This window comes from Lucilia cuprina, chromosome 2 (assembly GCF_022045245.1).
Source record: "Lucilia cuprina isolate Lc7/37 chromosome 2, ASM2204524v1, whole genome shotgun sequence".
Taxonomy (NCBI): domain Eukaryota; kingdom Metazoa; phylum Arthropoda; class Insecta; order Diptera; family Calliphoridae; genus Lucilia; species Lucilia cuprina.
The window spans coordinates 50,427,699-50,439,619 of NC_060950.1; positions in this window are offsets into that span (position 1 = coordinate 50,427,699).

Consider the following 11,921-nt stretch of genomic DNA (forward strand, 5'->3'; position numbering starts at 1 on the left):
TTTAATTGAATTGTCACCATTCGTGACGATTGATAGCAATATAAAAATTAATATAAACAGATTTTTTCCAAATTGTTTTCTTAAATATTACCATTGATTTTATTCAAATTGAACTTGTAAAAACTATTAAACTGCTAGAAAAATGATTTTAAAAGTTCAAAAACGTATTAAGGAAATATAAAAATAAAAAATATTATAAATAAAGTCATTGGGTTCATCAGGGTAAGCTTACTAGATTAAACGTTCCCACGACAATTGGATCTTCGCTCCAGAACGACCCGAGTCATACTCGGCCAAAGATTGTCAACCCAGCGACAGCTGTATCAACCGAAAGATTTTTTCCCCAGAACTATCGGCCACAGTCGAGCTGTTACAACAACAACAAGATTAAAAATTAAACAGAATATTGTACAAACCTGGACTCGTAGGATCTTAGCATTAGTACCGGTCAATGTCCATGTCCACACCAACCTCTTGGTATACTTAAAGCTATATTAGACCATGGCGAAACTAATAAGGTGAAGTAATTTCAACAGCTGATTGTTTTTTTGTCCACGGAAATTTAGCCCGAAGCTGTCAAACTCCATATAAAAAAAATCTCTCTCAAACCCGACGCTGTGAAATTCCATATATAAAAAATTTCATAAATTCGCCGCAAAATGAAATATTCGCCTTGTACTAGACGGAGCAGATGATTGTTTTATTTTTTTGCTAATAAATACACCAAGGCGAATTTAGATAAGGTGGTGACAGTTCTGCAACAACGACATTTTACATGTAGTTTTTTTTTGCAGTTGGTTTACGTAGATGTCAAAAACCATCAGTACGGCGAATTTATTTAATGAAAAATTTTTGCAAAATGTATATATTATATTAAAAAATAATGATAAGGATATTAAAATTTGTGAGGAAAATATATTCTGAATTGTTTTAAGCAAAAAATCTTAATTTGCAAAATTAAAGTGAGTGCCTGAAGTTAGGTAAAACTTAATTTTTTGTGAAAAATAAACAGAAAAAGTACATATTTATGAAAAAATTATATTACGAATGAATTAATATTTTTTGCGAATGAATAATTTTACTCCGGCGGAGTAATTTTCAATATTTGGCCATAATGTAGCAGCCGCGGGACGGGTAAATACCTTATATGGATTTTTTATATAAAGCTTCCGGAACAGACTTTTTTTAGTTAATCTGTTTATCTACATAGTGTATATATAAAACAATATTGTTTAATTTGTTAACTTTTAATATATTTCAAAATTAAGCCATAACATAGAAGTCAGCTGTCGCCAGCCGGGTAAATACTTCATATGCGTTTCTTAATATTAAGTGTTCCGGAAGAGATATTTTTTAATTAATCACGTTATCTACACAAGTTTTATATAAAATATAAAAAAATATTGTGTAATATGTTAACGTTTAATAGAAAAAAAAATATTTTTCTCAAATAACATATATGTATACATAACAATTATGCCATTATTTAAATAAAATGATATTTGTTTACGAGATGCTTGGTATTTTCAGATATTTTACATAAATAATTCAAAATATTAACGAAGTTTTTCTCCGTTTAACGGACATTTTTATATATAAAAATGTAAACAATAACAAACTTTGACAGCTGGGAAAACCAGGCGAAATAAGAAAATAATTATCAGCTGATTGAATAACACCACCTTATATAAATTCGCCTTGAAATACACTTTTGATTTTTTACATGGCGAATTCATACAGTTTCTTTTCTTAATTTGCCTGATTTATTTAGCTATCAAAGTTTGTTATTGTTTACATATTTTATTTAAAAATTTCCGTTAAACGGAGAAAAACTTCGTTTATATTCAAGTAAAAAAATCAGCATATCGTAAAGAAATATCATTTTTTTAAATAATAATTGGTATGCATACAAAATTTTTATTTAAGAAAATAAAATATATTTTTATTAAATGTTAACATATTAAACAATATTGTTTTTTATTTTACATTAACATTGTGTATATAATGTTATTAACTAAAAGGAATCGATTCCGGAACACTTTATATTAAGAAACACACAGAAGAATTAGCCAAACAGCGACAGCTTGTATTTACGTTTTGGCTTAATTCAGAAATCTATTAAATGTTAACAAATTAAACAATATTGTTTTAACTAAAAAAATCTCTTTCGGAACACTTAATTTTAAAAAACGCATATGAAGTATTTACCCGGCTGGCGGCAACTGACTTCTACGTTATGGCTTAATTTTGAGATCTATTAAATGTTAACAAATTAAACAATATTGTTTTATATATACACTATTTAGATAAAGATATTAACTATCCGGCGCGTTCTACATAATGGCCAAATATTGAAAATTACTCCGCCGGAGTAGAATTATCCATTCGCAACAAATATTCATTCGTAATATAATATTTTCATGAATATGTACTTTTTAATGTTTATTTTTCACAAAAAATTAAGTTTTACTTAACTAAAGGCACTTACTTAAATTTTGCTAATTAAGCTGCCGGAATAGAATTTTTCGATGGAAACAAACGTTATTCAATTTTGAATATATTTTCCTCACAAATTTTAATATCTTTATCTTTTTTTTTTTAATATATTTTCATCAAATGAATTCGCCGTACTTATGGTTTTTGACATTTACGAAAACCAAAAACAAAATACATGGGAAATGTTGTTGTTGCAGAACTGCCACCACCATGGTATATTAATTATAAGGTAGTGTTAACAGAGCAGCTGATTGTTTTTTGCTAAAACACTTTTGACTTTTTTACATGTATTTTGGCAGTGTGCTGGCACTTTTAAGTGTAGGCATACTTTCAAACTCCATATATAAAAAATAAAATGAATTCGCTTTGTTTTTCTGAATTCGCCGACGACACTACCTTATAATTAATATATCTTGGTCACCACCTTATCTGAATTCGCCTTGTATGTTACAAATTTGTATATCTTTATGTTTAAAATAGAAATACCTGTTCCACACTAGGAAACTTTTGTTGAGAAACTTTTCCTTAATTCTCTTTTGAAGTTTCCTTAATGTCCACACATAGAAACTTTTGTTTCAGAAACTGCGTATTAATTGAATTGATTTGTTGTACGAATGAGAAGAATAACAAAATAAAACAAGTTTCCGAGTACGAGAAACTCCGTGCCGAGCGAGAGATGAATGATATTCTTTCTCTTTCTCTCTCACGCAAAATCAAAAGTTTCCCAAAAAAGTTTCCTAGTGTGGACCGGCAGAAACATTTTACAAAAAAATTTATAATATGAATTCGCCGTTCTTATGATTGCGTAAAATAAAAGCAAAAACAAAATACATGTAAAATGTTATCAAATGACTGTTACTGTGTTACAGAGTTGTATTTTTCGTATTTACAAATTAATTAAATAATTTAAAATTATTACAATGTCTTTTAATTATTAAAAGTAAAAAGAACTAATATAAATTAAATTTTAAAAAAGTGCAGGAAGTGAATCAGAAGATAAACAACTCGGAGTTTTAACAATAAATGGTAACATATATATGTATATATGATTTTTATATTACGGTATTTATGCATACTTACGTACTTCCTTATAGACAACTTATATCCACAAGTATATAATAAGAATTACAACATAAATATTAAAAATATTAACAAATTGTGTTTTATTATAAATTGCTTTAGCCGTCAATTTAACAGATATATGCATTAAACATAATTAGCCAATCGTATCTAATATTTATATTATCCATGATTAGCAAACAACAAAAGAATGAGCATCTCAAATAAATGATTCCATCACTTTTTACATAATGCCCTTAAGAAAGTGATAGGAAAAAAGTGACTGTCACTGTGCTTATAGGGACACGATCTTTACACTGCGAGAGCAAAATAAAAATAAAGCAGTCGGCCGGATATGTGTTTTGTTATATACACCGTTCCGAACAGACTTTTTAGTTAATCTCTTCATTTACATAGTGTATATGTAAAACCCCATTTACACATACACAAAATCTAGTACTTATGAGATTTTAAGCGAAATCTAGTTGATTTTAACTAGATTTCCCATACAAAACAATATCTTCTTCATTACTAGATTTCGTTAAAATCTACACAAAATCTAATAGTATTTAGTGATGCAACTCTGTTTTTTTCCTGAATAATACTAAAAATACGGCGCTGTTCAAGAAAAAAAGAAAAACTAAAAGAGGAAAAAATAATTAAAATGTAGACAAAATTTTAATAAATTGAAAAACATGAATGAAAACTTTATTTAAAATAAAAAGTAATGTTATATTTCAATAACTTTTTTTTTATTATAAATAAAATATTAATAAATATTCAATTTTTCCTTCTTATTTTTTATATCAAACACAATTTCAAGAAATACTAGAAAAATTAAATCTTCCTAAGTGCCAAAAATTGTAAGTGTAAATGGTCTAGATTTTAAAAAAGATTTTAAATAAAATCTACTAGATTTCGTGTATGTGTAAATGAGGTATAAAACAATATTGTTTAATTTGTTAACATTTATTACATTTTAGATTTCAAAATTAACCAATAACGTAAAAACAAGTTGCGGCTAAATTCTGCATATGCATATCTATATTTGAGGTGTTCCGAAAGATATTTTTTAGTTAAAATATAAAACAACATTGTTTAATATGTTGACATTTAATAGAAAAAATATTTTTCTTAAATTAAACTTTTATATACATATCAATTATGTCATTACTTAAATATAATATTTTTTCTTTTCAAATGCTTTGTATTTTTAGATCACTTGAACAGCTAACTATTTTTTTACTAGATAAATTAGTTGTCAAAGTTTGTTTTGAGAATTATTAACTTGTTTTTGTATATGCTATTTGTTAAAATTTGTGAAAAGTTGAAAAGTAAATTTAAAATGGTTTTAAAGTAATTTAAAATTGTTATAAATTGCATAATATATAATAATATTCTTCATATACATAGTATTTATATAAAACAATATTATTTAGTTTGTTAACATTTAATAGATTTCAAAATTAAGCCATAACGCATAATTCATTATACATTGTCTCACATACATAAGTATTCGAATTTGGTTGTACTTTGAAAAGGAACAAAATTTAATAATATTTTTGTGTGTGAAATGAATAATTAAATTTATTATATTGTCTAGAAAGTCCTAAAGTATAATATCACACTCTTTAAAATTTGGAAAAATTACATTTACCTCAATTGATTTAACTTTTTTTTAAAAGTCCATAAAATTGCCTGACAAAAGTATTCGAATTTTTCCTGTATTTCATATACTTTACGAAACACAAAAATTATAACCGAGTGGTTTTTTGCTTAAAATTGTGTTAAGGGGTTACTATCAACCGAAATTGTATATTTTTGGCCCATATGTTCCACAATTTTTGAGCATTTTTTCTTTTTATGTAATATCATTAAAATGGCGATTTTTGACCATATTTGTAATTTATTTTTTTTTTCAGAAATAAAACTTTAATATTGGGATTTAATAGACCCTTGAGGTATATAAAAATAATAATTTTTGTTATAAGGATCTGTACTTAAAAGTTCCAAGATGTATTTTTGGTGTCGTTCTGTTTCTTCTGTTTCTAATTTAATTGTATGGACCTTAAGTCGATTTTCGTACCACTATGGTCAACAAAGTTGGCTAGTATGCATTCATGTGCATATTAGCACTAATATATTTTAAATTTTCGATACAATATATCGGTATACAATTCCAAAACATGCCTTTACAAAACGTCACCCTATACAGTAGATTTCAGTTTTTACTATTCGTAACTTTCACGCTAATGTTGCCCATTACAATAACACTGTAAGTCCAAAATTTTGGGTTTATTTTGATCATAGTAATCAATTTTAAACAGATGTCGATATTTTCGAGTTAGACCATAATTATATAATGGCATGCAGCCCGGACGTCACACAGTGGTATAGGAAAAAAAAAAGAGGGAAATAATTCGGTAACTTCTAAACGGTTAATCCGATTTTAATGAAATTTGGTATGCACAAAGAGGAGGTGTTGTCGAGTTTAGGTTTTGAATTTGGGCCTTATAGGCCAACCAGGGGCCCGGCGGGGGGTCCTCAAATTAGGACACCTCGGCTATGTTAAATTTTTAAAACGATCCTATTTCTTCATTTGAGTTCCGATTTAAAAAAAATTTCGTATATAGAATCTCCTCATCGAGCACTATAAAAAATGTCGTTATAGCAGTAAATTATCTCTTATAGTTTAGGAGATATTCGCATTTGAAAATTAAAATTTTAAAATTTTTACCGTCCTTACTTTAGTTTTTTGATAATAGCGGGTCCAAATATTCCCGATTTTCGCCATTTCTTTTTTTATTCGCTTAACAACAAGTCTATATATCAAGCAGTGAAAGAATTATGTAAAAATCATGACTGCGTCCAAAGTTATAGGCATTTTAATTTAAAAAATTAAAAAAAGGCAATTTTTTGCCATTTTTTGGGGAAAAAAGTATCTTTTTCTTTTTAAGTTATCTAAAAAGTTTCTAAGAAGATGTATATAGAATTTATACTTTTTGAAAAGCTGACTTTACATAAAATATGATAAATGAAACAAAACCTAAAAATTTTTGATACCGAGGGGACCAGATCCATCCAAAAAAACCCTATTTTTTATATAAAATTCAATTTTGAGCAAAAATTCTCAAATCGCATAGTCGATATCAAATTATAGTGACCTGTTTTATATGACCCAATATGTTCTTAATCATTTTGTAACGGGTTTCGATAACCCCGCCCCTGGTATGGATATAATAGGCAAAAAACCAAAAAATCCCATTTTTGGGATTTTTTAAAACTTTTTTGGGAATTCCGGGATTTCTAATAAGAAAATTCGAAATTTTTATTTAATTTTGGATTTTGAGTAAAAAAATCTACCTAACTGTAAAATTTCATCAAAAAATATTCATAAATAAAATTTTTATTGCAATTTGAAAAATTTGTATCTTCGCAAAAACTGAATAAAAAACATTATTTAATTTTTTTTTAAAAAGTATTCCGCGAATTTTTTAATTTTCAAAAATTATATACAGTTTTGAAAAATAGACAAAATTACCTTTCCATTGATATATAACATGCCTACCTAATGTTTTTTAAGTGACAAATTAATTAGGGAAAACTCAACATCTTTTAGAGAATTTACCTAGTACTATTATTTTCATCCATACATTTGTTAGGCATGTTTTACTACCTAAATTTTTATGAATTTTTACAGCCACTTTTTATGATTAATCTTTTATTCTTTATCCCTAAAAAAAATTAACAAGTATTTATTTTATATAAAAATAGTCTTTATTTATTTTTTTTATAAATTAATATAATTTTGTAAAATAATCGGATTTACATATCTAAAAGATAAAGTAAATCTTTAAATTCATAAATATTTGCAAATGCTAACGTTTTGTAGCAAATCCTTATAGTAGATAAAACAGGATCAGAAGATAGAATCAGATTATTAAAAATATCTTCATTTTGAGACTGCCTAGAACACTTCCTTCAGCTAAACTGATGAATATGCTTAAAGTCTCTATTCCTCGATTCTTGGGGTTCTTCTGTAAGCTCTCCTAAAGGCAGAATATTATGTTCTATGATGACCTTTCCAGGACATAATATCTTGTGAACTGTAGGTGTCATTTCTTTCCAGGGATATAATTCCAAAAGTAATTTAGAAACTTTTGTAGAATACTCTCCAAATTTTGTTGCGTTCACTTTATGCTTGCTATTTATCGCCATTAGAATAATATTGACCTTTTGCAGTAAATCCATACTAATTCCGGTTATTTCGGAAGTAGTTTCAAAATGTTTAAAAAAACGTCTAGCGGTATTACCATCGTTTGTGCTTCCATATCCTGTGAGTGGTTTATCAATATTTAATCCCATCCGCTTTTTAAATTCCTCTTGAATTCTTCGTTTCTCACTGGCTCTCATTTCCATTAACTCCTTATTGTTATTTGCACTTTTGTTTGCATTTTCCGGTATTAAATCATATGCTAAATGTAGAAAATGTTCCAGAAATCGTATGCGAGCATGTAGGGGGATATTCCAAATTGTAATGTTTCCTCATTTATTGATCTTTGCTTGGAAATATTCGAAAATTCTGATTTTTTATCACCACATATGTAGCAGTACCAAGTAGATGATGTTCCTGTAATGGCATTTCCAACTTTCCCATCAATCATTGTAAGTTTTAAATCATAGGACATGTTAAACGAATAATTTTCTATTTCGATTGTTATAGGTTCCAAGTTTTTAATTTCTGCTTCAATACGATTTATCAAATCTTGCGTTGTTGTTTTGGATTCCTTTATATACTCAAAGCTTATTGGCCTACAAAAAGCTTTGGATCCTGGAGTCGAATTCTTCCAAATATCATCGAAACTGGTTGATGGAGAATCGCTGTCAGCATACTTTCGAATTCTTAATGGAACTAGCGATGCCATAAATACACTTTTATACTCGGAAGATGATTCACTTGTGTTGATTTGTTTATATTCCGAGAGTGCTGATAATCCATCACATCCCCACTTACAAATGAGTTGAAGATCACAAGAATTTATTTTTTTTTAGTTGGTCTGAAGAAAAGTCAGAAGCAATCCTTAAAGCAGTATTTTCGAGTAGAGCGCCGAGTCCAATAACAGCCTTCCGATCAGTTATTTCAATAGGAGGTGGTATAATGCTTTTCTTCTTTCATTTATTTGTCATTTTGTCATGTATGGTAAAACATCCACTTCTTTTTCAGATAGCGCCTTTCTTAACGTTATGTAGTTATCACGACTTAATCCCAGCTGCAACATAAGCGCAATAGCTTCTTCCTCAGTGAACGTTGTATCAGATGATGGTGTGGGTATACTCTTTACAATTCTTTTCAGTCGTCTTGGGATGCGGTTGGAAGAATATTTGCAATTTTTATGGCATCCAAAGGCTGTTTTTCTTTTCTTAACATTGCTTTAAAAGTGTCCGAAACTTCTTCGTTAGATAAGGTTTTAGTGAAGTTGATAACCTTTTCCTCTTAGATTTTGAGCTCAAATCCTCATACTGCTTACAGGGAGCACCAACAGTTGATACGCAAATAGCAACTTCTACACATTCATCCAGCCAATCAGAAAATTTCGATCGAAATTTAGCAATGGAATACCGAACACTCTTCAGTTTTATATCAACTGATTTTATAAAATTTTCAATTTTACATATATCAGTTTTATCCACTTTATTTTTATGTGCAGTTTCAATATATTTCAATAAGAAGTTCACTTTATCTTGAAAAGGAGCTGAAGAGTGTTCAAATAAAATGGAGCACAAATCATTTTTTAGTACGATCGCCATGGTTAGAAATTTTACAAATAATTACAAACAGATATAAACCTGTCTTATATATTAATTACAGGTACTTAAATTAAATTATTTTTTAAAGGGTTATGATATTCTACCTAATATGTCTAACGTATCCTTATGTAATGAATTTTTCCTCAATAGGTCACTTTAATAAGCTACCTATTAAAGTGACCTATAGGGGTAAAAATCATTACAGTTTAAAAAATAATACCTGAAATTTTTTTAATATATGTAACAAATTTAAGAGTTAACGTTATGGATGAAAATAATAGTACTAGGTAAATTTTCTAAAAGATGTTGAGTTTTCCCTAATTAATTTGTCACTTAAAAAACATTAGGTAGGCATGTTATATATCAATGGAAAGGCAATTTTGTCTATTTTTCAAAACTGTATATAATTTTTGAAAATTAAAAAATTCGCGGAATCCTTTTTTTTTTAAAAAAATTAAAAAATGTTTTTTATTCAGTTTTTGCGAAGATACAAATTTTTCAAATTGCAATAAAAATTTTATTTATGAATATTTTTTGATGAAATTTTACAGTTAGGTAGATTTTTTTACTCAAAATCCAAAATTAAATAAAAATTTCGAATTTTCTTATTAGAAATCCCGGAATTCCCAAAAAAGTTTTAAAAAATCCCAAAAATGGGATTTTTTGGTTTTTTGCCTATTATATCCATACCAGGGGCGGGGTTATCGAAACCCGTTACAAAATGATTAAGAACATATTGGGTCATATAAAACAGGTCACTATAATTTGATATCAACTATGCGATTTGAGAATTTTTGCTCAAAATTGAATTTTCTATAAAAAAATAGGGTTTTTTGGATGGACCTGGTTCCCTCGGTATCAAAAATTTTTAGGTTTTGTTTCATTTATCATATTTTATGTAAAGTCAGCTTTTCAAAAAGTATAAATTCTATATACATCTTCTTAGAAACTTTTTAGATAACTTAAAAAGAAAAAGATACTTTTTTCCCAAAAAAATGGCAAAAAATCGCCTTTTTTTAATTTTTTAAATTAAAATGCCTATAACTTTGGACTCAGTCATGAGTTTTACATAATTCTTTCACTGCTTGATATATAAACTTGTTGTTAAGCGAATAAAAAAAGAAATGGCGAAAATCGGGAATATTTGGACCCGCTATTATCAAAAAACTAAAGTAAGAACGGTAAAAATTTTAAAATTTTAATTTTCAAATGCGAATATCTCCTAAACTATAAGAGATAATTTACTGCTATAATGACATTTTTTATAGTGCTCGATGAGGAGATTCTATGTACGAAATTTTTTTTAAATCGGAACTCAAATGAAGAAATAGGATCGTTTTAAAAATTTAACATAGCCGAGGTGTCCTAATTTGAGGACCCCCCCGCCGGGCCCCTGGTTGGCCTATAAGGCCCAAATTCAAAACCTAAACTCGACAACACCTCCTCTTTATGCATACCAAATTTCATTAAAATCGGATTAACCGTTTAGAAGTTACCGAATTATTTCCCTCTTTTTTTTTTCCTATACCACTGTGCGTCATTGGTATATACAAACAAGTAAGAGTGCTATATTCGGCTGTGCCGAATCTTATATACCCTTCACCATAGTGTATTTTAAACATCTTTTATAAATTTTAAATTTTTTCCCGACTACATTATTATTACATCAAAAGCTAAACAAAAAGAACAATAACAACACTAAACGAAATAAAACACAAAATACACAAGGCATCTAAACCAACAGACATCTAAACATACATAACGAAAATGCGCTTAACACTAGCAATACGTTGTTGTTTTTCTTAACAGTATACAAGCAAGAGTAAAACAACAACACTTTCGTATTCATTTCTGGCAAACATTGACGAGACGTAGTTTTTGTTTATCGTAAAAAAATTGTTTTAAAAAGCACTTGGAAAAAATTTGTGTTAGTTTTAAAATCTCAAATTCGGATAAAAATTATTGTACAATAACTCACAATATACTCTCATATAATTGAAAACGTTTTAAATACTTTTTTCTATTCATTAAAAAATATATTTGCAAAACAAAAGGGAAAATTATTTTATTTAAAAAAAAAATTCAAATCATATTTTTTGCTGTGCATTTTTTTGTATGTTTGGATTCCAAACATACAAAAAATACACAGCTGAATAAAACCAAATACATCTACACACACACGTGTACATCTTTTTCTATATACAGTGTTGTTGTTGCTTTTTTAACAATTTTTTTGATGAAATTTTCAGAGTTTGTCTCGGATTTTTGCTCATATCTCCGTTATTTACCGACCGATTTTGCTGATTTTAAATAGCGATCTTCTCGAAAGCATGTCCATTCGGATCTCGCCGATATCTGATATCTGAACTGATTTCAACAGACGGACGGACATGGCTTAATGGACTCTGCTATCTATAAGGATCCAGAATATATATACTTTATAGGGTCGGAAAATATTATAGAAATTACAAACGGAATGACAAACTTATATATACCCTTCTCACGAAGGTGAAGGGTATAATAATGACACTACCATATTGAAAGGTGTTTATTCGTGA